The 27,813-nt window shown below is 43.1% G+C and overlaps 1 protein-coding gene and 1 non-coding gene across 2 annotated transcripts in view; both read right to left on the bottom strand.

Annotated features, from left to right (window-relative positions):
* LOC124595116 (cubilin-like) overlaps positions 1-27,813 on the bottom strand; it is a 1,106,483-nt gene that overhangs the window by 602,195 nt on the left and 476,475 nt on the right. The gene's annotated exons all lie outside the window — the stretch shown is intronic.
* Positions 15,435-15,509, bottom strand: Trnat-ugu. The gene has a single exon. It is a non-coding gene; the product is annotated as a tRNA-Thr (tRNA).

A 27,813-nucleotide genomic window follows, 5' to 3' on the forward strand; every position in this document is an offset into this window, starting at 1 on the left:
GGGATGCTCCAGCTAGACACAGCTGAGCAACTCTACTTCCAGAAGTGGAATAGTGGAGAAAAGTAAAATTTGAAAATGATACTAATGACTCCTGGCTACATATAGCCAGTTTGTTGGAACGACACTGAAAGGCATAGAACGTCCCACCTAAGGGTGATTCACTAGTTGACTACTGTAACATTTCTGCACTTGGTTCTGACAGAGCTTCGAAAGAAAGATAAAAACCTGTGCCGATTTCTGAAATAGGGAAATGATGTAAAAAACTGTTAATTAATGACTTTGCATCATGAGGTCATTGTCAAGGTACACACATGTCTTCCAAAAGTACGTTAGTAACGGCAACAAAAAAAGGGAAGCACGAAAGAACGTGGCCATAAATAGTTTCTTAAAATTCCATTTATGTTATCAAGTGTTCGCAATGTCCATCGTTTACTGGAATACACGTTTGCAGTTCGCTGGTGGAAGGAATTCTAGACAGACTGAGGAGATTCCTTTGATACTGCAGCAACGTGATGTTTTAAATCCTTGTGGGCCGTGGGGATTTGTGTAATAAGTTCATCTTTGAATTGGCCTCGGAGGAAAAACATCCAGTTGCGTCAGACAAGGCGAGCGTGCAAGCCACTGTTAATGTCTTCGTATTCTGTCCAGTGACCACTTCGGTAAGAATTTATGAGAATCTTTCAACCGTTAATGTTTTTTGAATGAAGTAAGGACCAATCACATTGTCTGCAATCAACCCGCGCCAAACATTCTCATTCGACTGCCTCTGATGTTCAGCTTGAGTCAGATTGTGCGCCCAGGAATGCACCATTCTTACATATCGCTTTATCGGTAGAGAAAAGTGAGAGAACCCCACGAGATTTCTGTAGTCCGCAGGTTAATCTGAAAAAGTGGCTATAACTGTAACTAACATTGCCATGGAGAGAGACTATACTTCGTACACTGAGTACTTTCTCAAACCTGATCTGAGTCAAAACGGAAATATTTGAGGTGAACAGCTAAGCTCAACCAGCCTGCATATTTATCCTTCTGTCGAAACAGAAGCAGGTAGTCATCAAGAACTTGGATAATTCTGCCGTTTGGGTGCAGTAGAAACGGTGCTTCTAGGACAAAGAAAATCAGAGTAAATATCAAGTTCCTCTAGTGATGTCTACATGCTGTTGGATATTTTCATTTCCAGAGCTTTAATGTGGCACTATTTTGTGTAGAAATGTTTGTGAATCGCCGTATGATGCAGGAATGTTTGACGCATTTTACGTCACCCCACAATGGGGCGGAATACACTGAAGAGCTAAAGAAACTGGTACACCTGCCCATGTAGGGCCCACGCGAGCATGCAGAAGTGCCGCGTCACGCCGTGGCATGGACTCGACTAATATCTGAAGTAGTGCTGGAGGAAATTTACACCATAAATCCTGCAGGGCTGTCCATAAATCCGTAAGAGTACGAGGGGGTGGACATCTCTTCTGAACAGCTCGTTGCAAGGCATTCCAGGTATGCTCAATAACGTTCATGTCTGGGGAGTGTGTGGCGGCCAGCGGAAGTGTTTAAATTCGGAAGAGTGTTCTTGGAGCCACTCTGTAGTAATTCTCGATGTATGGGGCGTCGCATTGTCCTGTTGGAACTGCCGAAGTCCGTCGGAATGCACAATGGACGTGAATGGATGCAGGTGATCAGGAAGGATACTTACGTAAGTGTCACCTGTCACAGTCGTATCTAGACGTATCAGGGGTCCCATATCACTCCAACTCCACACGCCCCACACCATTACAGAGCCTCCACCAGCTTGAACACTGCCCTGCTGGCATGCATGGTCTATCGATTCATGAGGTTGTCTCCACACCTGTACACATCCATCCACTCGATACAATTTGAAACGATACTCGTCCGACCAGGCAACATGTTTCCAGTCATCAACAGTCCAATGTCAGTGTTGACGGACCCAGAAGAGGCGTAAAGCTTTGTGCCATGCTGTCATCAAGGGTATATGAGTGGGCCTTCGGCTCCGAAACCCCATATCGATAATGTTTCGTTGAATGATTCTCCCGCTGCCACTTTTTGATGGCCAGCATTGAAATCTGCTGCAATTTGCGGAAGTGTTACACGTCTGTCACGTTGAACGATTCTCTTCAGTCGTTGTTGGTGCTGTTCTTGCGGGATCTCTTTCCGGCCGATTTCTTGTTTACCGGATTCCTGATATTCACGGTACCTCGTGGAATGATCGTACGGGAAAATCCCCACTTCATCGCTACCTCGAAGATGCTGCGTTCCAGCGCTCGTGCGCCGACTATATCCCCACGTTCAAACTCATTTAAATCTTCAAAACCTGCCATTGCAGCAGAAGTAACCGATGTAACAACTGCCCCAGACACATGTTGTCTTATATACGCGTTGCTGACCACAATGCCGTATTCTACCTGTTTACGTATCTCTGTATTTGAAAACGCATGTCTATACCAGTTTCTTTGGTGGTTCAATGTAGACGCTCCACAATAATGGCAGCAACGATCGTTCGTGCCAGGTTTCCGTAAGTGGAGGCGATTGGCAGAGCTGTACAACGTGCATGCCTCGGGCTAGAAACTAAAACACACACACATATAGAAAGCGAGTGACGGGTGGTGGCGGCGACGCGCGGCTGCGGCACGGTGGTTGAGTGCCGGCGAGTGGGGGTGTCTCGTCGCATTATCGGATATCGAGAGTCGATCGAGAGCGCGTTGTCGCCGCCGCCGCCGGCTCGCGGTTTCTGCTATCGACTGCCTGCGACCGCCACAGCAGCGGCGCGCCTCCAGACGTCCACTGGTCTCCGTATGACCCACGTCTAACGCTACATAATCCCTTATGTACTTTGCTGTGAGGCATGAGGAGTGGTCTGTGAGGGGCACATAACTCCCACAGATTGGTTTCTGTTTTTAAGACTATGACCGCTTTTGTTCACTCACTTTACTGTAATAGCTGCGACCGAACGATGTGATGCGCCGGTAACATACTGCAATCGCATTTGGGAGGACGTAGGTTCAAATCCACATCCGGCCATCCAGATTTAAATTTTCTGTGGTATCCGTAAACTGGTTTAGGCATTTACATCTACACCTACAGTCCGCAGGCCACCACACGGTGTGTGGCGGAGGGTATTTTGTGTACAGCTGTCACTTCCCCCTTTCCTGTGCTTGTCGGGAATAGTTCGACGGAGAAACTACTGCAGGTAGGCCTCAGTGTACGTTCGAATCTCTCTAATTTTATCTTCATGGTCTTTTCGCGAGATATGCGTAGGAGGAAGCAATATGTTTGTTGACCCTTCTAGGAACACGCTGAACTTGTAGCGTGTGCTACTGCCGTTAGTGAATCATCTCCGTGACGCTTTCCCCTTAACTTGTGTGTACCTTAAACGAAACATCTGCTCTTCTTTGGATCTTCTCCATATTCTCTTCATCTTATTTGGTTGGTTGGTTGGTTTCGGGGAAGGAGACCAGACAGCGAGGTCATCGGTCTCATCGGATTAGGGAAGGATGGGGAAGGAATTCGGCCGTGCCCTTTCAGAGGAACCATCCCGGCATTTGCCTGGAGTGATTTAGGGAAATCACGGAAAACCTAAATGAGGATGGCCGGACGCGGGATTGAACCGTCGTCCTCCCGAATGCGAGTCCAGTGTGTAACCACTGCGCCACCTCGCTCGGTCATCTTATTTGGTACGGGTCCCATGCTGACGAGCAATATTCGAGTAGTGGTTGAACGAGGGTTTTGCAATCTACCTTCTTTATTGAAGGACTGCATTTCCCGAGTATTCTTCAGGTGAATCTCATATGGCACCTGCTTTTCCGCACTTGGTTTCATGTAATCGTTCCACTTTAAACAGCTCCGCATACACACTGGTAAATATTTTATGGAAATAATTGCTTCTAGCGATTTTTCTGGGATCGTGTAATCAGACACTAAAAGGTCTTTCTGTCTACGTACACGCAATACGTTACATCTGTATATGTTGAGGGTCTGTTTCCACTCCCGTCACCAAGCGACGGTCCTCTGCAGGTCTTCCTGCATTTCGCTATGTTTTTCTACTGTCACGACTTTTCTGCATACAGCAGCATCATCCGTGGACATTCTCATGGAGGCTCTGACCTTATCATGTAGGTCATTTACATCGTATGCAATTATCCTACAACGCTCCCTTAGGGTATATCCCAACTTACTTTTAAGTTAGATGATTTTTCACTGTTAAGAAAGCTATGCTGTCTCCAGAAAGAAATTTTCATTCTGCAGCGGAGTGTGTGCTGAAATGAAACCTCCTGGCAGATTAAAACTGTGTGCCGGACCGAGACTCTAACTCGGGACCTTTGCCTTTCATGGGAAAGTGCTTACCATTTGAGCTACCCAAGCTTTACTTTCGCCAGTACCTCGTCTCCTACCTGCCGAACTTCACGGAAGCTCTCCTGCGAAACTTGCAGAAAAATGGTTCAAATGGCTCTGAGCACTATGGGACTTAACTGCTACGTCATCAGTCCCCTAGAACTTAGAACTACTTAAACCTAACTAACCTAAGGACAGCACACAACACCCAGCCATCACGAGGCAGAGAAAATCCCTGACCCCGCCGGGAAACGAACCCGGGAACCCGGGCGTGGGAAGCGAGAACGCTACCGCACGACCACGAGATGCGGGCAAAACTTGCAGAACTAAGATATGCTGTGTCCTGTTACCAGGAACGCTGATATTCCGTACGCTAGTATTTTGTTCATTAGGTGGGAGAGTGGAAGTGCATCGAATGGCTTCCGGAAGTCAAGGAACACACCATGCACGTGGGTGCCCATATCTACTGCTTTCTAGGTCCCGTGGACGAACAGAGCGAACTGGTGTCGCACAATGATTGACTGCGCAATCCATGTTCATCATCATCAACGTTTTCCAACTTCAGTTTCGCGGGTGTGGTGCACAATCTCTAGACACCTCCTTCTATCTTTATACATCTTCCGTTCCAGAACAGCTTCCGATTTGCGCCCTTTCTCCTCCACAACTAATCTTGCAGTCTCTATTCACCGTTTTCTTGATCTTCCCCGTGGTCTTCTTCCTACAAGGTTCAAGGTCAAATACCTTTTAGCAGGTCTTTGACTGTTCCAATCCATGTTGATCCCTCCATATAGATCTGACGTCAGCGACCTAGGCCTACATTGTAAGCGTCCGTTCGACGACCCTTCTTCAAAACGGGAGCGGCGTCCTCGCTTTTGTCACCTGGAACGCTTCACTCCTCCAGCGATGTATGGTAGACAGGTGCTAGAAGAACAAGTTCTTTCGCGTACCCCATAGAATCGTAAAGCTGTCCTGTTGGATCCATCCGCCTTTCCACTGCTAAGCGAAATTAGTTGCTTTTTTGTGGCCTGGTCACAAATGTCGATATCGGTCAGTCTGGCATTCGTGCGACGCTTTAAAGGATGAACTGTGGAACTATCGTCCTCAGTGAAACAAAATGTGGTCTTTGCCCTTACCAAGAAGTAAAATAAAATTCTCTGACGGATAGAAACGACAAGTTTTTGATTATCTTTGTCATACAGGGAAACTATTTTAATAAAAGTATTTTTATTACCACTTCGTTAGATTTTAATACTGCCTGGATAAGTAACCAATATAATCAATAATTACCCAAAATCTCAAATACGACCATTTACTTGTGACATGATCAGGAGGAATTTACAATTTTTGAAACGAATGTGTGTACAAGGTCATTCGAAATTCACGCGCATCCAGCGATGATTACAACTTTCCGTAACCAGTGAATTGCTGTGAGACGGTTTGAACGGTTGGAATAATCTTGTCACTTATTGTTCAGCAATTAAGGCGTTCGCTGGATGACCGAGCCAATATATCAGATCCTTTGTTATTTTTCCAGGCCGATATAATGTGAGCATTTCTTTGTAAAGATTAATCTGCTTGAAGACGGCTGGTAAGGGCGTATGGCGAATATTTTGACAGCATCAAATAAGGTTGTTAGTTTCTTAGTTTCTTTGCAAGTTGGAGCTTTTCAAAAATGGTTCGAATGGCTCTGAGGACTATGGGACTTAACTTCTGAGGTCATCAGTCCCCTATAACTAAGAACTACTTAAACCTACATAACCTAGGGACATCACACACATCCATGCCCGAGGCAGGATTCGAACCTGCGACCGTAGCGGTGGTACGGTTCCAGACTGTAGCGCCTAGAGCCGCTCGACCACTCCGGCTGGCGGAGCTTTTCAAACGCGGAAGTGATGTCGAGATCGTTTAGATATTCATCCTTTTAATAACTAATTTTGTGACCTGGCAAATCGAGTAGTAAATTTTCGGATTCTGTGAATAAATGACTATTTCCAGACTGAAAAATTCGAATCGAAATACAGTGTCTTAGACATAATGAAAACAACATAATGAAAACAGATTCTGATAAAACTGGGAAGACTGTTATGAGAGTTTGGTGATAAGTATTCATTATTTCAGAAAACTGCTTTGTATTACTAATTCCATTCGACAAATCTTACACGTCTGGAAGTAATTTTGCGACTACAGTAGCAATGGAAAAAATTAAGGATCTTATAGCATAGCTTATGTATGATGTGCATCGGCTGAGACCGTACCACATACATTATTATTTTCTTTTTTTTAAAAAAAAAGAAAAAGAAAGGAGTATCTGTCATGTCATTAATTCGTTATTTCTTGGTTGAAAAACATACGTGTATTGTATGTTTTTAACTAAATTTTATTTTATTTTTTCTTCTTTTAAAAATAAGAGACTTCAAAACATTTGTATTGAGAATTTTCATTTCAACACTTTTTTGTTCGTCCAAACTTTAGATAAGTGCTTAACTTTGTAGGAATATTGACTAATTTCTCATCTTATTCAGGATTAACTGTGCCGGTAATGTTGGGAACCACAGATCGTGAGCGGCTGAGAAATGTCCAGACTTCCAGTGAAGTGAATATTCTCAGTTGGTTCAAGCATGCCGACACTTGGAGCCTACGTGTTAGTGTTGCTATCATCATGACAGCTCGGAGTTTCTGTCCTTACTTCTATTTCTCAACGCAGTACTGAGAGTAAAACCGAACTTGTTGATCCAAGTGCGGCGAGGGCATAAAGGAAGCTTATTACTTCGAATAAGAAGATCGCTGGCACGAAACTCATAGCTGAAGTTAACACACATCGAGGAACTATGCGACAAAATACTAATCAAAGAGTGATATTGGCAGACGCCTAGTAATGTCGGTGACTGCAAAAAAGATGGTTCAGTGGTGGAAAGAGCTTTCAAGGTGGACAAAAGATCAGTGCAAACTCGTATTTTGCTCCGACGATTTTACTTTACGCCGTTCCCTAGCATCTTTCGTTTCAATCCTTGGAAAACATCGTGGGGAGCGTACAGTGCAGATTGCCTTCCTGCAACAACTAAGCATAGGGGTGGGTCTGTCAAATCTTAGTGGATTTGGGGTGGGGTGGTAAGAGGAGGAGGCCAAAATCGTTGTTCTCAGTCGCACCAGAAAGGAACGTAACTGTTGATATCTGCGTATCCATTACATCTTTTGGCTCCGGGGTTGTTGCTTTCTTCCCAGTTCTCCTTCTGCTCTGATGATGGATGTCAAAAATGCCTCTGAGCACTATGGGACTTAACATCTGTGGTCATCAGTCCCCTAGAACTTAGAACTACTTAAACCTAACTAACCTAAGGACATCACACACATCCATGCCCGAGGCAGGATTCGAACCTGCGACCGTAGCAGTCGCGCGGTTCCGGACTGAGCGCCTGAACCGCTAGACCACCACGGCCGGCGATGATGGATGTCAAGAAGGCATAACAGAAGTGTTCGAAAAAAGGTCCAAACGGACAGGAAGACGAGGTGTGTTTCACGCCTAGTTATAACAGCCGAAAACGAATTGCTGTCATCAGTGAATGCAGGTCCATCTCAACCAGTTTCTCAGCGAAATGGCTACGACAACTACGAGCGATAGACAATTGAAGTTGGATACCTCGCAAAGGGCAATTGCTCCAGCGGCACAAAAGGCTGCACCACTCGAACTTGACAGTAGCTAATTGGAGACGTATCCAATAAATCGCGATGCTGTCTCTTTCAAATGATGCAAGGCACCGAGTGCTCCAGTGGCCAATGTCTGGAAGGTGTTGTCCCGGTCAGATGAAGTGCTGTATGGGGTGTTTTCCGAACCATGACGTGGGCCCATTCATTTTTATTGGGGTGAACGTGGACTAAGATATTTAGTACAATACTTTCGATGGCGAAGAGTTGTCCATTTTTCTACATCTTCTTGATGACTATGCTGTGAACACTCCCGTTATCCAAGATGACAACTGTTTTCACAGGGCCGCAGGCATACGTCGCTTTCGTACATCGACTTGCTCGCTAAGTTACTCTATCTTAAGACCACAGACAGTGTCTGAGACTACAGAGTGATTATAATTAAGTTCCATTTCGAAAAAATAAAAATAAAAAATCACTGCTCAGAAGGACGTCAAATTTGAACGTACTACTAGCGGAGGAGGGGGCAAATGTTATGGAAAGCCGGCCTTGGTGGCCGAGCGGTTCTAGGCGCTACAGTCTGGAACCGTGCGACAGCTACAGTCGCAGATTCAAATCCTGCCTCGGGCATGGATGTGTGTGACGTCCTAAGGTTAGTTAGGTTTAAGTAGTTCTAAGTTCTAAGGGACTGATGACCTCAGAAGTTAAGTCCCATAGTGCTCAGAGCCATTTGAACCATTTTGATTTTTGTTACGGAAAAAGATACCGAAAATTTAACCATTAGATGGCGCTGTACGTGACAGATTATGTGAAATAAAAGACGCGGGGTACACACCTGTTCCTCAGTGTGCTTCTGAGACGTTCGGCATGACCGCCTCAGCGCACGATCAAACGCTGACGATAACATTATTTTACAGGAGCAGTGATATGGAAGCCAGTGGCTCTGCAGAAGTTCCGAACACTCTGGGGTACGAAATAAGGCGTTGGTCCGATATCTGCCGAGAGTCTGGAGAAAATAATTAACAAATTCGAAAAGACAGGTTCTTTTGAGGTTCAGTGGTGCAAAGGGAGGAAAACAATTGACATCAGTAGAAGATGTGGCCAAAGCATTGCACAACGGATCAAGGGGTTGTGAGCAAACATGCAGTGCACAGGGCATTGTCCGAACTTTGCACATGCCTTTAGTGCACGAGGAATTGCCAAAACCCATGCCTGTGAGCATGGTACAGAAATTTCTACCTAACGTCCTGCATTGATATGCGTAATAAGTTACCCACATCCAGGAGCTGCTTCGTGCTGGCTTGCCAGGAAGACAAACATTTGCGCTAGAATTTCTTGCTCACATGGATGTGGACAGTCAACGACCATGGAACATTCTGTGAACAGACGAAGCCCATTTCTGTCTTCTGTGTTCAAACACAACTGCAGAATACAGACAACAGAAAACCCTCTCACACATCAACCGGTATCAATTCATTCTGTGAAGGCAACTGTGTGGTGCGCGTTGACGGCATAGTTTATCGCAGCGCCATATTTTTTCGTGACGAGTCGTGTGGTTCCCGTCACCTGTAGCAGCGCTGGTAAGCGCTTTGAGAGTATTTTGCAAACCAGCGTCATTCTAATCCTTTAACAGCGTGATGTGTGCATAGGATCATTTCAATGTAAAATGGTGCTCTACGACACATTAACCAGCCAGTGAGGCGGCTGCTGCTGGGGCATTTTGGGAATGGTAGCATCACCATTCACCATTTCCCTACTGCTTGGTCGTTCGTATCACCTGATCTTAATCCGTGTGACTTCTGACTGCTTATCCCCAAGGTGTTCTGATTACAAACGTAGCTGAACTTAAGGTATGCACTGTGCAACGCATTCTGAACGTGACCGCTGAGCATTCCGATCTGTTATGCAACATGCAGTTCGCGATTTTAGTTTGTGGCAGAAAAAGGCGAATAGCATATTGAACATGTCTTGCGCCAGACTCACGACCGTTAAAAACCTGTTTCATTTTTGCTTTTTATCCAGTGTTTTGCCTCAGGACCCTTACGAACCGATTTCATTGTTGATTTTTATGTGGTTTTTGGCCCGAGAGCAATTAAAAACCGATTTTCCCACGTGGCGTAGTAAGAAGTTTTCTGTCTAATAGTACCACAACTATTGAACGCCAAATTTTTGCGTTCATGCACATTGTTCCTTCAATGTGCAAGGCACACTACAATCATCCTATTGCGATTCATCTGTCATTTTTAGCCGAACCCATTTACATTATGACTCTTACAGCGCCGTCTAGTTGTATTTTTTTTCCATAACGTTTCCCCCATCTTCGATAACATTCCCTTAAAATTTGACAACATTCTGAGCAGCGGTTCTATTTTTTTTACACTATTTTGAAACTGAAACTTTAATTATAATCACCCTGAAACGGTTGAAACGCAGCAGTCATTATCGTCCCAGCATGGCAGCTACAGGGTTTCCAGTCATCAATTAGTGGCCTCAGCTGCATGTGTCATACCTGAAGAAACATGTCGACTCTCTACCTCGCCGAATTACGGCCTTTATGAAGGCATCGGCCGGTGTTACACGGTAGTATTACCGTGACGTCTCCTCGGTGAGACCTATTTTTGTCCATCGTGTTCACTTTATTCGCCTTTACACGATGCGCTTACGCAGTCTGCCACCGGAAATAAACCCTTGTTTAGCTTCATTTTGTCGCCCCTATTGATATTACCATCAAGATACCTCACGTTGCAGGATGCTCATAGCAGGCACTCTTGATTACTTCCCACATATTACTCCGTAATACCCACAGGGCAATTGGCTGTTGAGAGCGGTTTAACAGGTTGTCACGCACGGAGTATGAGTGTTTGCGCTACGGCAGGAAGAGCCACTTGTGACCCCACGGCCTGTATCCTGCCGCTGTGCACGGCGTGGGACAACCAGCACCTGCTTCAGACGCATTCTCACCGGCCCTCTCACGAAACTACCGTCCAGTTCCATCGGTATCCAGTTCTTGTAGAATCTTAGAACGTATTGTCAGCTCTAACTTTACGAGGTATCTAGAACAGGATAACATTCTCCTGTGAACCTGTATGAAAATATTGGTCATGCAGAATTCAGATCGTGCTTTCATTTATGCGGCTTCCTAAAACAGACGTATCATCAGCCGAATGAGACATTTTTTGATTTCTGAATATCATGTGATTCAGTACGAAATCAATGTGCACTAACGAAAGTATGATTATATGAGGTACAAACCGAAATGTGTGAATTTGGCAGGTAAACAGAACATTCCATCTTGGGCGAAGAGTTGTACATTAATGACATAGCGAACGATATTAATAGTAACGTCAGTTCTCTGTGGCATCAGGAGGGGGATGGTCGCGGGTCCATAGCCCAAGCTGCCTTTTGCACCCCGAAACGGTCCCTGCTACCCAATTGATAGCAGGCTGAATGGATCTGGAGCCATCCTGGAGGGACTGGAACGAGGAAAAATGCCGACCCCAGTCCGGGATTGAACCTGGGACCTAGGCCGGAGTCTAGTGCGCTACCCGACAGAGCTCTATATCCACACTGTAAAATTTTGCACTCCACAAAATGCAGAAAAGTATTATCCAACCATGTCCATAAGTCACGACTGGAATCAGTCAACTCGTACAAATAATTGAGTCAACCAATCAGTGGGTGTATTAAAAGGAAAGATCACATACGCTTAGTCGTACGCGAGGCAAGTGGCAGACTTCGGTTCACTGGTATGATACTGGGAACAGGAAATTAGCTACGACCAAGACTGCTTACAAAACACTCAAGTGTGTGACACCACTACCGAATACGTCTGATGGCCCATATGTATACCAAAGACAGCGCAAATGATCATATATTTGTCGTTCAGAAGAGCGTCACAGAAATTCTGAAGCGCCTGGAGTGGCAGACGCTTGTATATAGACGCTAACTATACAGCGAAAGCGTACTTACAAAGTATCAAATCCAATATTAGGTAGAGTAATGTATGACTATACTAATGTGTTCCACAAAACGCACTCGTAGGGGCTGCGAAGACTAGACTGAACTAACTACCGTGTGCTCAGAGGATATTCAAGCAGTCATTTTTACCCCGCGCCAAACTAGGATGGAGCACTGAAAAATTACTGTTCGCGGTGCAATTGGAAGTACCGTCTATCATGCACTTTATAGTGGTTTGTAATGTATCGATGATGATGATGATGATGATGATGATGGTGGTGGTGGTGGTGGTGGTGGTGGTGATGTGTATGTAGATGGTTTCTATCTACATAACTAAGCACCATCATCTGATTAATAAAGCATTACTTATGCTCTTTAAATAAATCAACTGGAATAATAGCTAAAAATTGCAATCAACCCACGAAGGATGTAGGTTAGAAAACCCTCGTTCGTTCAATACCAGTCAGACCCTTACCGGAAAGAACTGTTAAGGGAAATAGAGGCGATCCAAAGAACAGTAGTGCATTTCGTCATACGTTCGTTTATTAAGGGCAAAACCATCATCCAGTTCCAGTGTCAGACGTTACAAGAGAGGCGTTGTGCATCACTGGCGGTTTTTTCTTAAAATTCCGTGAGCGTACTTCCCTGGAAGAGTCAAACAACACATAGCTCTCTCCTATGTATATCTCTGGTAAAGTCCATAAATGTAAAATTAGCGTAATAGGAACTGACACCGAGGCTTACGAAACATCGCTAATCATTTAGCAGGCAAGAATGTGAGCACAGATTTTCTTGAATTACAGCGCCAATTACCAAGAATCAAAAAACAAATGTTTAAGACAAAATATACGTAGATTTTTTTACGTGGAATCTGATTCTGCAATAAAAAATGGGGGTCCCCATTTAAAATTTTAAAGTTGCCTCACGCCCAACCCCCAGGGGGCTGGGGTGGCGGGCTAATTTTAGCACTAGCAGATGTCCCCCTCGAAAATAGTCAACTTTCGATTCTACACATTTTTTCGTGTGAAGCTTATTTTTCGAGTTACTTTGGTTTGTCAGCTTAAAATTTACACCCAGTATACTGAACAGTTTCTGCTTTTATGTTTGTGTATCTGCAGGCACCTACGTAAAGGAAATCATTGAACTGTAAAGTTCTCTGTTTCTGCTGCAGCGTTCTTTAGCGAGTTAGTTATCATTGCTGTATGAAGTTTTCAGTTTACGAGTACATTCAGTGCACAAGCATATCGCTTATGCTGTGATTCCTCACTGTCTTCTGTCTTACGGAAGAGATGCCACATTTATATCACTCAGTATTAAGCCACATATTGAACCCTGAGGTAACTCTTCAGTGTCGTGTTTCTTTAGCTCGCGCTCTGGCCGACAACGCGAACAGCACCAGTGGTGGGCTGCGGTGATCAGTTTGCCAGAGATAGCCACTCTGCGACCCGTGACCCTGGTTGGGCATGCACGCGGTCGCAGCGTCGCGCGCGTCCACTGAATGAACAATGAGCGGCTGCCAGTCGACAGCTGCCGTGACGTCACTCTGACCTGGACCGGTCGCTTCCGTTAGCACGAAGCAGGGTACCGGTAGCGGAAACCCACGAGGCAGCGCCGAACACTGCGCGAATGAGTGACACTACCAGTGTGTTCCTTGCGTGTAGCCGTCTGATGTCAGCTCTGACGGTCCACCCGAGGTCAGTCAAAACATTCTGAAACGATCTCTATAAACAATTCAGTGAGATAGTCGAAAATAATGAGCACGCTGCACAAAAACTTTGCCACCTCTAGGAGAAATCGACTGCAGCCTTGATAATCGCGTTCGTTTGGCAAAGAATAGAGTCCAGAATTTTCTTTAGATGTATCATACACAGCTAAAGCCACTCATCGAAGATTCGATCACACAGAACTACCAGTTTTCGGGTATGTCGATTTCTACCTTTCACCCGCTGATTCACATAGTTCCAGTGATTTTCTGTTGTATTAATAGCGGATGATTTAAAAGGTTAGTCATGGTGTGTCAGGGTGCCTAAGTGTTCATCAAACCACGATCGTATGAGTGCAATCCTGTGAAGACAGCTCTTGTAGTCTTAAAAAACGTCAATGTCCGTAGTATACTAATCAGGAAGACGTAGGAGGAAGGGCAACACTTGGTTGCTGGTTCATGTTCACAGTAATCTGGAAGAGTGGGTCCTAATCACAGTACGAAAACAGTCCAAAATGTGACAAAACTGTATTGCACGCACTGGAGGTTAAACGCCCCGTTAGGCAGCCGGAGACTTCAGTACCTTCCTTCATTTGAAAATTGGCAAGCAGCGACTCGCTGGACCGCGCAACACGCCTCCAACCAGCTACTATCCTGTTTCTGTGTCGTTTGGTCCTCTTGAGATGTGCAGCTTTACCTACTGATTTGGGCAATAACCTTTTGCGAGTCACCCGATTCCAAACGTCCATTATATACAGTCCTCGCAGTATTTGTTCGGCCCCTTAGGCCATCATTCACCGTCAGCAGGAATTCCTATTGGATGAAACTACTGTATATAGTTCCGGAGACCTTCTCGAGTCTCAAACACCTATGATGTATATATGCAGATTGAAGCGACAAATGAAAATTTGTACCAAGGTAGGGATTTGAGCCCAGATCTCCTGCTCAGCAGGCAGCTGCACTAACCACTCCGCTACCCTGGCACAGTGGCTTTGCACAACTGGACGGACTACTCTAACACGCCTCCCTCCTCAGTCCAAATTCGATTTCACACCTCAGACCACTTGGCACCCCCTTAAACTCGACATAATAGCACAGGATCTCCAATTGCATTGGAACAGCACAGCATAGAACGAAATGAAAGATCCTGCCAGAAACCCTGACGTAGGTGTTTCAATCAAATATAAAGCTTAGGGGGAATATTAAGTGGACTGGGGCGTGATTGAGAATTTGGATTGAGGAGGGAGGCGTGCTAGGGTAGTCTGTGCAGTTGTGCAAAGCCGCTGTGCCAGGGTGGCGTAGTGATTAGAGTATCTCCCTAGTGTGTAGGAGACCAGGGTTTGAAGTCCGGCCTTCGTACGAATTTTCATTCGTCGCTACAGACTGCACACGCATCATAATTCTTACCGGTTTGACACTCGCTATCATTGACGAGGTATGACGTTTTTGGCCCCTGTACTAAGAATCTTTTTATGATCACTTTTCTTATTCTGTATTTCTTGATTGCAAGTGGTATACCGCTCCTTGCAGACACGAACAGTCCGCTCAGATTCATCAGGCAATTTGATTTGCAGGTTGGTCCTACACACGTCCAAATACTTAAGCTCCTTTCTGCCATACTGGCACATATTCACTGATGCACCTTGTGCTGATTCCATATAACCGGCTGGTGCATACAGATTACGTTACTGCTACGACGTAGGTCAGCTCTAACGAAATTAGAATTATATTAATACCTTCAGCTGCTGACGTGCGTTGATATACATCAACGGGGACAGGTGAAAATGTGTGCCCCGACCGGGAATCGAACCCGGGATCTCCTGCGTACATAGCAGACGCTCTATCCATCTGAGCCACCGAGGGCACAAAGGATAGTGAAACTGCAGGGACTATCTCGCGCACGCCTCCCGCGCGACCTACATTCTTACCTTGTATGTCCACACACGACATTCGTAGTGTCCCACCCCAACACACTCATTACTCGTGGAAGACATTCTTACCAAGTCCCGTAAGAGTTCGGGGAATATGTGTGCATCCGCACAGAAGAAGAAGGTCATGGCCGGTATTGTCAGAACTATATACTTATTGCAGAGGATCTCCAATTGCATTGGAACAGCACAGCATAGAACAAAATGAAAGATCCTGCCTGAAACCCTGACGTAGGTGCTTTAATCAAATATAAAGCTTAGGGGGAATATCAAGTGGACTGGGGCGTGATTGAGAATCGGACATGTCCGAAAGAACAGACACCTTATCCATACAAGTATATAGGTCAGCTCTGGAGGATCAGAGAGTAGCCTGGTACCAGTGAACTTCATCCATGGATCTCCAAAGCTACCAGTGTGCCCTTTTGAGAGGTTGTCTAACACTTTGTCCGGTAAGCTAATAATGCGTTCCTGATCTTAGCAATTATGACTTTTTACTGTCAACAAGAAGTAAACCATAACAGCATTCTTTTATTTCGTGTTTCCAGATTCATGTCCCACAACTGTATTGAAACCTGTTTCGATTGCTTAGAGAGTTATCATCATATGTTATGTTTAAAAAGAAGGAAGAAAGGCAATAGTAAAGTACAAAGAAAGTAAACTTTAAATTCAAACCAACTTCAATACACTGCTAGCACGCTATGTAATATGTCACATAATAACTCTTCAGGAGCATACATACAGCAGGCTAGCGCTCAAATTGGTGGAAACGAAGATGGTTCAGATGGCTCTGAGCACTATGGGACTTAACATCTGAGGTCATCAGTCCCCTACAACTTAGAACTATTTAAACCTAACTAACCTAAGGACATCACACACATCCATGCCCGAGGCAGGATTCGAACCTGTGACCGTAGCGTTCGCGCGGTTCCAGACGGAAGCGCCTAGAACCGCTCGGCCACACCGGCCGGCCGTGGAAATGAAGGCTACAGCCAACTGAATAATAGTGTGAAGCTTTTAACTGTTAATACTAGAAATATTCACAATATACAATTGATTGTAAGGTATACGCTTTTCAAAGCAAAATCTACTAAAAATGAGGGTACATGTTTCCGTTGGGCTCTTCTTCACAAGCCAGGTAAAAACCGTCTTCCTAATTTTCGACGCTACGTCACTCTGCTGACGGACATCAGGGATGCGCTACTCCCCGATGTGTCGTCCCGTCAAGGAGTTTTCGACTTGTTATAAGTCAACCCAACCACACCACAGAAACCAAATGTAAGATCGGGCCTGCTCCTTGGTAGCATAATAAGAACTCTCGTGGTCTCTCTATACATAAGAGTATTAGCAAATAATCCCAATAGTAATCTTAGATTGTTCCATGACGATGCCGTTACCTACGGAAGAGGTTCTTCCTTCATGATCACAAGGAAATGCAGGATGAGCTATACCGTGTTCAGCACTTCGTGTGCTGAATGACAGTGCTTCTAACTGAAAATAAATCTGAGTTAGCACCCATAAACTAGAACAAGTGTCCTAATGACAACACTAGGGATGATATATGGGCCTTGGCACACATTTTAATTCCATACGAAGTCGTATGAAAATTAACAGAGATCTGAAATCAGTGGTTAGCTCGCAGGAAAGTCTTACAGAAATGTTCAATAAACTTCAAGCGGAACCATTTTAAGGAAGGGAACGGTTATGTCGCATTCTTTGTTGGGAAATTAGAGAGCCGTTGTTAGAAAAAGTCTATGCAACAGTTCTGCTGTGTTTATAGTATACGTTGCGTAATGTTCACTGGAATATGACGAAAGAGAATGCAATGCCATTTTGGAATCTATTCTACGTATGTTTCTTTATTTTTTCGACCTTTAAATTAATTTCATCACTCTAGGAAAGATTATTTCACTGCACCCATATACTCCATATAGCGTCTGTAATTTATAATATTTACTGCGCTATCGTCTTTGAAACTAATTTTTTGTTGGAGCTTATGTGAAGATGGGCAACATTTTGTAAATGCTGACCATGTGTGCTGCTATGAAACCTAGAATGGGGAGTGTTCAGGTAGTTTTCCGAGAATTTCATAGCATTCACTTAGTGCACGTGCCAAACTGTGGAAACTCTAAAATTTATAACACAAACACACGATGAATTCGTCGCACACAAACATACACCAAGTACGTTTTCACCAAATTTCCTGGTTTATTAACGTTAAAATCATCTCGTTTATGTTTCTGAATAGATCAAAAAGATCTTAAGTTGCCGAATTTTTAACAAAAAAATATTTGTTTATCTTTCTGTATAAAACAAATAGCGACAACGAAATGAGACCCCATCAATTGTACTTGCAAAGCAATCCATCGGTATTATGTGGTGTGCGCTGCTTCCATAAGGTCTGTTACATAAGTTACTTACTTAAGTGACTTACGAAGCTATGTGCACGACACAGAACTGACGCGCTGCTCTGCAGGTACAATTGCTCCGAACCGGTTCGCAATTTAATCAAACAGGTAATCATTATCAAGAAAAATGCAACAGGGGTGTGGAAAGAAAATACCAAAAGTAATAGTTTACTTGACTCTTCAAGTAGCAGCATGGAGAAAAACTGTAGTGTTAGACGAATATAAGCAAACATAAAACAGATGATACGGGAAGCAGTATGAGAAGCTGAGAAGGTTAGCGTCTGATAGGACAGGACGGAGGAAACCATCAAACCTTTTGAAAGGCTTAGGCCTTTAAAAAAATGAACAGCAGTAGACCCCAGATCTATCTTATCCCTATGGTATACCATGTGTGATTAGTACAATTGAGAGTGTGTCTTATTATCTGATGGATATGGAACTGATTCACTCTACTTTTTCACTAGAAGAAAACGACATCTCTAGCGTAATGTCTTTGCAACAGTTATTAAAATATGCACCAATACATACTTTGTAAGGGTGTAATTTGAAAATTCTATTTTCAGCGGGAAACTAAGTTATAACCTTTTTGAACAATCCTCAATAAAATTAGTGATGAGACTTTGAAATAACAGCGTTTCATAAATGCGTGTGTGTGTGTGTGTGTGTGTGTGTGTGTGTGTGTGCGTGTGTGTGTGTTTGTGCATTCATATATGCGCATTTGCTTTCATATGTGAATGGATAAGTTAGCGAGGGCTGGGGCTGTGGCGTCCGGGCGTGGCAGCATGACGTCACGCCGTCTCCATGGCGACGCAGCAGCCCAGCCCGTCCTCTCCACAGCCGCCGTGTGTTGGCAGCCTTGCGCTCGATACGGTTGGCACGCTTGCCGCCGATAGCGCGCGTGGGCGGAACAGCGCAGTTGTGTGAGGCGCCTAGAGGTGGAAGTGGAAGTGGGAGCGCGGCCGCCGACTATCGACACGCCCGGGGCGTCGGCATGGGGCAGCGTGCGTGCGGGCTGCGTGTCTCCGCAGGACTCTATCTCTGGCAATGGCGGCCTGCGCCATCACTCAGCAGTACCGGCAAATCCATTTTACGTGTCAGTGAGGGAAAGCTGCCAACAGTAGGCGTATGTAGAAATTATTCCATTCTCTTTTGGCGTTGCCCTACAGCATTGCTACTAATTATAAAAACTACCGTAAGCTGTAAACCATTGTCAAGTGGTGCAATATGAGAATCAAGGTACAAATTTTACAGTTGTAAAATTACAAGCACATTGTAACGTCACAGCCATAGAAAAAAAGACAAGAATGACGCGTTTTGGCCGGAGAGGGCATCAGCAAGTTATCCGAAACCTTAAAGGGAGGATGACATTACATTTTATACAGCGTGGTCCTATCCTGGGCTACTGTAAATGTAAAATAAGATTCAAACACCGACCGAATAAAGCAATGCAGGGACACGTAATATACCTCGCGTTATAAAATCAGAAATTCTCTCCTAAAAAGCATGCGTCAAAGAAGGTATAGAACAAAATAAAACGCAATAAGAGAAAACCTGTACGGTAAAAATATTAAACATTAACGAAATAAAAGCACCGGGATCAGGCATTATAGAGACCGAGGAAGAAACCGAGAAATGCGTATTACCTTATGGAGGCGACGGAGGGTAATATCTCCGCCAGATAAAAGGCTGTCTAACAAGACGCCTCAGCCACACTCTGCAGATATCAGTAATTATCGTCTATGAGTTGAAAGTTACATACCTGGGGGGTCATAGATGTAATCATTTTGTCAAAATTAAAAATTAATTCACATCCACTATATCCCTATTTAAGGCATTGTCAAGTGGTACAATATGAGTAGCAATGTACAAATTTTACCGGTGTAAAATTTCAAGCATATTGTAATGTCACAGCCATAAAAAAAGACAAACCATAAAATTATTTTATGTTTCTAATATTTTCAACATCTGGAATATTTTGCTGATTACCCAACACGTTTTATCGAGTCGGCCGCAACATTTTGCTAACGCAGTAGATCGTAATACATGGTTCAGCACTGGCTGGTTTATATTTTGCCAAAAAAAGGAGAAATTACGAAAGTATACTAGGCAGTTCAAGTAATTTACTCAGAGCTGCCAAAAAATTTTCTGGGGAAGAAATTACAATGGGCGTTTCACAGGGCTTAATCCTGTACCATTTACTGTCGGTACTCTACAGGAATCATTTACCATTTTTTTTTTAAATAACGAGGCACATTTAGCTCTTTTTGCAGAAAAAAGGCGCATCAATGACGAAACAGTAAAGTACGCTTTTGTAAAAGTTTTTAACTTGTTTCCACAAACGAACTTACTTTCAACTTCGTGGAAACATAGCTCATCTACGAGGGGGCGCTGATAAGTCCTTGGCTTTTCTTAGTTAAAACTGATATAGATTAATTCTAATGTTTTGTTTGGCATTTAAGACTATTCTTTCCATTGTATGTGATAGTAACTGCGTAGCAATAACATGGACTTTTTTTTATGCCCAAGTTTGAACTGAACATGGTGCAAGATAATAAAGAATCAGAGCGAACGGGAGACATGCAGTTATTACGTTCTTTTTTTTTATGGAACACGGCCAAACATATTTTTTATGATATGTCTGGTGCATGGAGTGGTGACTGCCCTTCATACTCCACTATCAGGAATTAGATTGCTACATTTCAGCACTGAAGGTGAAGAGCGTCCTGGAAGGCCAATTGAAGTCACAGTTCCAGAAACCGTGGATTCTTTCCATTCCATAATCCGGGCTGATCAGAGAGTAACTGCTAAAAAGACAGCAGAGACGGTAAACACCGAGAACGTGTGGATATTATTCGTATTGGACTTGAGAAATTTGTCAGCCAAATTGGTTCCCAAATGTCTTTATGGGGACCAAAAGCGTGATAGAGTGGTTGCTTCACAATCCATTTGATCCAATTTTACCGGGATCCTGTTGGATGTTTTGATGGATGAATCATGTATATACACTCATCATCCAGTGCCAAAAGGGAGAGCCAGTGGTTCTCCACGTCCAAATAAGTTCAAAACACAAAGATCAGCAGACAAGTCACTCGCATCATTCTTTTGGGATAACGATGGAATCCTACTTATTGACTACTTACAACATGGTCGAACCATCATGGCAAAGTACTATGTTGAACTCCTCTACAAACTGAAGCAACAATTGGTCTCTAAACGTCAAGGAAAGTTGAAGAAAGGAAGATTGTTGCTGCAAGACAATGCCCCTCTTCACATGGCGGCCATCACGCAGCAAAAAATGGAAGATCTTCACTTTGAAATCTTCCAACATCTACCGTACTCACCTAAACTGGTACCCTCAAACTATTACCTATTCCTAAACCTCAAATAACAACCAAGGGAAGACGATTTCTGAACAGTGAACATTGAGGAAGCCAGAAAGCCTGCGGATGTGTGGTTCGCAGAACAGTAGCAATATTGTTTTGAGATGCTTTAAAGAAAGAAGCTGCAACAAAGATACCACAATGTGTTGAGCTCAAAAGGGAATGTGTTGACTGAATAAACTTATCAGCACCCTAAATGTACTTCTATACAATCAAACGATACTAAGTTCAAATTTCTTGGCTATATGAAATGATGGGAAAATAAACTGGAAAATTAATATAATAGACCTGCTAAAACGTTTTTTTTTTTCCTGCTTTCTTTAATGCTACAAGAATGGTTTCTGATATGGGAGACAGAAGAAGCAGTAAATTAACATTTTTATTTTTATTTGTTGGTGTCCCACGTAATAATAATTTGACATAACAGCTCAGTATTCATTGCCAAAATGAAAACAATTACAGTCATGTATGGTTCACACACAGGTCTCGTAGGAATATTTTTAAGGAATTATGAATACTAAATGCAGGCTCTCAGTAAATTTCTTCACTTATTGCATTTGTTGTTACCAACGACTTTGAGCCTTGGAGTACTCTACTACAATAAAGATATATTACTATAAAATGATCTACATTATCTTCTGGCGAATCTAAGATAGGCATAAAAAGGAACAAAACACATAGCTATAAAACTCTATGTCTATCAGCCCCCCCAGAAGAAATGCGTAACAAACATTAGAAATATTTTCAGATGAAGATTAAGTTATTTCACCAAGACAACTCCTTTTATGCTTCAAATGGCTCTGAGCACTATGGGACTCAACATCTATGGTCATCAGTTCCCTAGAACTTAGAACTACTTTAACCTAACTAACCTACGGACATCACACAACACCCAGTCATCACGAGGCAGAGAAAATCCCTGACCCGCCGGGAGTCGAACCCGGGAAGCCGGGCGCGGGACCTTCTATACTCCCATTTCATGTCACTTGGCAACGTTATACCTACATATTAAATCGACATGACTATGTGAAGCAGCATATCACTTTTTTTATTTTCCCTGTTCATCTGCATTAAGTTACATTTTTTCTACATTTAGCACGATCAGCCGTTCATTATACCAAATAGAAATTCTACCCTTGTACAGTCACACAACGACGACACTTTCCAGTGCACTGTAGCGTCATCAGCAGTCGCAGGGTACTGCTCAGCCTATCCGTCAGATCCTTTATGCACATAGACAACAAGCGCGTTCCTCTCATTCTTCCTTGGGGCACTCCTCACGACACCCATATCGCCAGGGTGAGGCCTCTTGTTCTCCAAGTCATCGTGAGAGAAAAGGGCGAGGTGAGCTTCGCATGAGCAATACTTTCTAAATCCGTGTTTATTTACGGACAGAAGTCTTTCTCTTTCATAGAAATTTATTATTTAGACATTGGAATATGTTCAAGATTTCTACTGCAAACCCTTCTTTAAAGAGATTTGTCTGTAATTTTGCGGATCCTTTCTTTTTCCCGATTTATATACGGAAGTAACCTGTGCTTTTTCCAGTCGATTGAGACTTCCCTCTGTGCAGCAAATTCGCGAAAGTTGCAAGCTGAGTATGTGAGGGGTCAATGACAGAAGGTATACTCTGTAAAAATGAGCCGGCCGCGGTGGCCGTGCGGTTCTGGCGCTGCAGTCCGGAACCGCGGGACTGCTACGGTCGCAGGTTAGAATCCTGCCTCGGGCATGGGTGTGTGTGATGCCCTTAGGTTAGTTAGGTTTAAGTAGTTCTACGTTCTAGGGGACTTATGACCTAAGATGTTGAGTCCCATAGTGCTCAGAGCCATTTGAACCATTTTTGTAAAAATGAATTTGAGGTTCCATCCGGACCTGACGAGATTGACAGTTCAGATTCAAGCTGGCGATCTTGCCTGTGAGACACTAGAAGGCAACTAATAAAAGACATAGAGTGGCTTTCTCAGCAAGTATTGTGATTCTCTCTAATACGACATGTACGCTAAACTTGTAAATGTGAACACTGCCTCAGTGGACTACTATTAATAAATCCAAACAAAACAACAGAATCTCAAATAAAGTATCATATTGAGGTCAAAATAAATTTTCCAAGTATCTGCTGTACTACATGGAAAGCGTGTTATAATATAGACATCTTACCAATCGCTATTCGGAGGAACGAAAGAAATGAGGTATGTGTTGTTTTCTTCTCCGTGGGTCCCAAAGTTTTCTCTAAATTATTTGTGGCAATTTCTGCTTGTTATGACGTATTTTCTCTCCAGATCTACAATCAGACACACCTTATGATCGTTATCATTAATTACCCTATGACGATTTCCAGCATTTGAAGGACTTCTTTCATCCTTTCGTACTGCGCCAGACCTGGAGCCACTAGAAGTAAATAGGTGGTGTGTAGAAAGAGAAGTACATTTTGGCAAACGATGTAAATCCGGATCAGGAAGGCCAGATCAGGGATCTTTGCGTTAAGAACCAAGTAAACGCAAAGTCAATGAAATGCACTCAACTGCCCATTACAGTTCCCATATTATTCTTAGTCTTCCAGTTTTTCGTTTTCCTCCTGTTAGCATTTCTTTATTTTTACTGGTATTATTTCAGGATCCATTCGTCAGTCTACTTTCTCTTGTTATCTTCAAAGTTTTCTTTTAAACTGCATATATTTCGATCATTTCTGATATCAATATTTATGATTGTCTGTTATTTTATAATCCTTGGTATTTCTTGCTTCTAGTTTACCGTCCATAATTCGTTCCATACAACAATGCTTCTAGACAAGAGTCTTATAAAACTTTAATCATGTATGTTTGATACTTTCATTTTACAGATTCTTGCTGGTTGTTCATCAAACATTACGAAATTTGCTAATTTTGCTTAGTACTTCTTCATCATAATCATAACTCCTTTCTTTTTGTGATATTGATTTTTCTATTTTTTCCTTGGTTCACTCCTCCTTGGCTCGTTTTCAGACTTATTTTTGACACGTATATGTTCCGTTCTATCTAATTCATTCATTCCTTTTTTTAACACTGTATAAGGTCCGACATTATGTATTGGTGTAATTACGTTACAAAACTTCGTATTTACCCCGAAAGCATTTTTTTCCTAGTGTTGGAATCACAATAGAATGAAATTGTCACGAAATTGTATAAAAATGTCGTAACAAAATTCCAAAAAATTTCCTTTAAATGGGGGCATTAACGTAACTGGTCCTTCCTATTGTGTTCTATAAGGGGCAGTCAAATGAAAACTAGCCTGTTGGGAAAAAAATAAGCAGACTCTTCATTATTTCAAACGTAATTGTCGTAGCAGTGAATGCATGTATCCCACTGTGAAACAAGACTGTCAATGGCTCAACGGAAATATGTTTGTGGTCGCCTGCGGAACCATGACTGTACCCAGGCGCGCACCTATCTGTCCGAAGCAAATCGATGACCACAAAGGTCTTCCTTCAATGCTACAGAAATATGAAAATCGATTGGGAAGCGATTGGGACTGTGTGGAAGATGTGTAAGACCTTCCCAGTGCAACTTCTGCAGCGCTGTGGTCGGGCCGCCACAGTTTACTCACTTTTTCCATCTGCCTCCTTTTCATTTGACTGACCTTTACATTTACTATTTTTACCAGATCCGGAGCCAGTCCTGTCCTTAAAGGATTGTTAATATTACGCGCTTATCTACATGAAGAGAACTTTCAGATTTACGGTTTTCTCCGTTCTTTCTATTCTTAGGCTCACGCCTTCGGTAATGCTTAGCTTATTGAAGGAAGCAATGGTGATAATATAGTCTGGATGTAACCAAACAATACCTACAAACCGCAGCAGGTTTTACAGGTTGTCTTGAAGAAGCAACTGAATATAAGAATTCTTGTGAGGAAACATCAGCCATTAACGCTACAAAGTGTTGAGTTATACGATGCAATGCCAGCCGTTAGGCCTCTGCTTCGTAGTCCAAGCATTCTGTGACGGCCTAACACAAATTTACAAAAATTATCACCTGAGAACAAAAAAATATGGACATGTAGGAAATTAAATTTTAAGTAGATTTCCTTTTTCACGAAACTCAAAAATATGGACATACAGGAAATTAAATTTTAAGTAGATTTCCTTTTTCACGAAACTCGATCCAGGATGGCGAGCACGGCCAAACAAATCAGCTAAGTAGCAAAACTCGGTTTTTCTTAAACGAGTAAACAACAAATTATTGGATAGATAAAACTGCTGTCTATAAAATATGTATAAAAGTAACATAATGAAAACTATGTTATTCACTCCCAACAAAAGTGGACGTTTTTCGAAGTCGTTTTTTAATCCTTCCATTTAAAAAAATTATTTAGTAACATGGTACAGCATTCTTTGCGGAGAAAATAAGTCTAGAACCGTTACTGTAAGACTGTAGGACCAACCGTTGAGTAGATCTAGCCACTTATCGGGAGCGCTTTCTTTTTTTCAGAAAAATCTATTAATCTCTAAAAACAAATACTATTTTATAATTTCTCAAACGAGTACTTTTTTTGACTTATAGAAAAACATACAGATGTCACTGGAGAGAGGATCCCACCAAGTTTTTTCCTCACATTACAGCTGCTCAATACTGGTAGTGCTTTGACTACGCAGATGTCAATACGAGCATGTGATTCGCTGAAGTCGCTGACAGAAATTGTTTGGTAGGTGTTTTGCGTCCTGTCGTAAATGAGGCCATTAGAGACAGAGTACGTGCTAGGACCGGGGAAGGATGGGAAAGGAAATCGGCCGTGCCCTTTCTGACGAACCATCCCGGTATTTGCTGTAAGCGCTGTATGGAAATCAGGGGAAACCTAAATCTAGGTGGCCGGATGGGGATCTGAACCGTCGTTCTCCCGAATGCAAGTCCATTTTCATAACTACTGCGCTACCTCGCCTATTAGAATTTCTGCGGAAGGAGTGATAGCATCGTGCTTTGGAAACCTGTTGACTGTAGCACGAACTAATTCGTTGTGGAGATTTGTATACATGTTCTGACAAGCCAGCCTCCTACTATAAGAAAACCGCGGTGTGCATTACGAACCGAAACTTGTAGAGATGCTGTATCCTCTGATATGTGTCCGTTTTCTCTCTCTCTCTTATAGCTCTCGCACATTCGTCTTCTGAAACATCTACATCTACATTTATACTCCGCAAGCCGCCCAACGGTGTGTGGCGGAGGGCACTTTACATGCCACTGTCATTACCCCCCCTTCCTGTTCCAGTCGCGTATGGCTCGCGGGAAGAACGGCTGCCGGAAAGCCTCCGTCCGCGCTCGAATCTCTCTAATTTTACATTCGTGATCTCCTCGGTAGGTACAAGTAGTGGGAAGCAATATATTAGATACCTCATCCAGAAACTCACCCTCTCGAAACCTGTACAGCAAGCTACACCGCGATGCAGAGCGCCTCTCTTGCAGAGTGTGCCACTTGAGTTTGCTAAACATCTCCGTAACGCTATCATGCTTACCAAATAACCTTGTGACGAAACGCGCCGCTCTTCTTTGGATCTTCTCTGTCAACCCGACCGCGGAAGTACTTAAGAATAATGCTGTATATATTTGAAACGTACACATACTAGTAATATATGCGTTTTATGAACGGAGCTTGTAAGAGGGATGGGAGCGGTGAGGAGGGGGGGGGGGGGGGGGGAGGGGGTAGCGAAGGGCAAAAGCTGGCTAAGCGAGTAGATTTTACCATAGAGCAGGGGTTTCCATACCTTCTGACATCAATTACCCATCAGTGCAATCATATATTAGTTAATACACCTTCCCCAACCTTAATCAAAATTAACACCTAACTACACTGTAGAACGAAAAAAAATTCTTCGAATACTTCAATGATATTTTATGATTTGTAGGTGTTTTATTAACCCATGAACTATTGAGTCAGTGAGACAATTGGTACTGCGTATTTCTAAAAGTCCTTTCTTTTGGAGTGACGAAGTAGTTCTCAGTGCATCACGAGTGCTACCCACAGCTCCTTCTCAAAAAAGGAAGCTAACTGCCCACGTTGAAGGTAGACATTTGTTACAAAATATGATTCCTCCTTATCAATGTTCTTCCTAGCGGCACTTGCTACAGCCACCGCCCTACATCCCATTTGAAATCAACCAAGCTGAAATGTGTGCACTACTTACAGCAATCACTTGATTGCTGGACTCCTTCTGAAATGACATAAATTCTAAGATTTCAGGCTGCCCAAAACATTGTACCTGACCATTGATACTGGCGATAATCATAATAATATCAATACTACCGTGTAGACACCACAGCAGTGTAGCAATCATTACATAATTACTGTTGTACTGTATCAATTAGTTCATTTATTGCTACGAAGCGAGCAATGAAGCAATTTTTGATGTATTGTGAGAAGTACCTACAGTTCGAAGAACGAATTTTCATGAGATATTTATGCATATGTGGTATATATGTATCAGTTTT

Source organism: Schistocerca americana, chromosome 2 (assembly GCF_021461395.2).
Source record: "Schistocerca americana isolate TAMUIC-IGC-003095 chromosome 2, iqSchAmer2.1, whole genome shotgun sequence".
Lineage (NCBI taxonomy): Eukaryota > Metazoa > Arthropoda > Insecta > Orthoptera > Acrididae > Schistocerca > Schistocerca americana.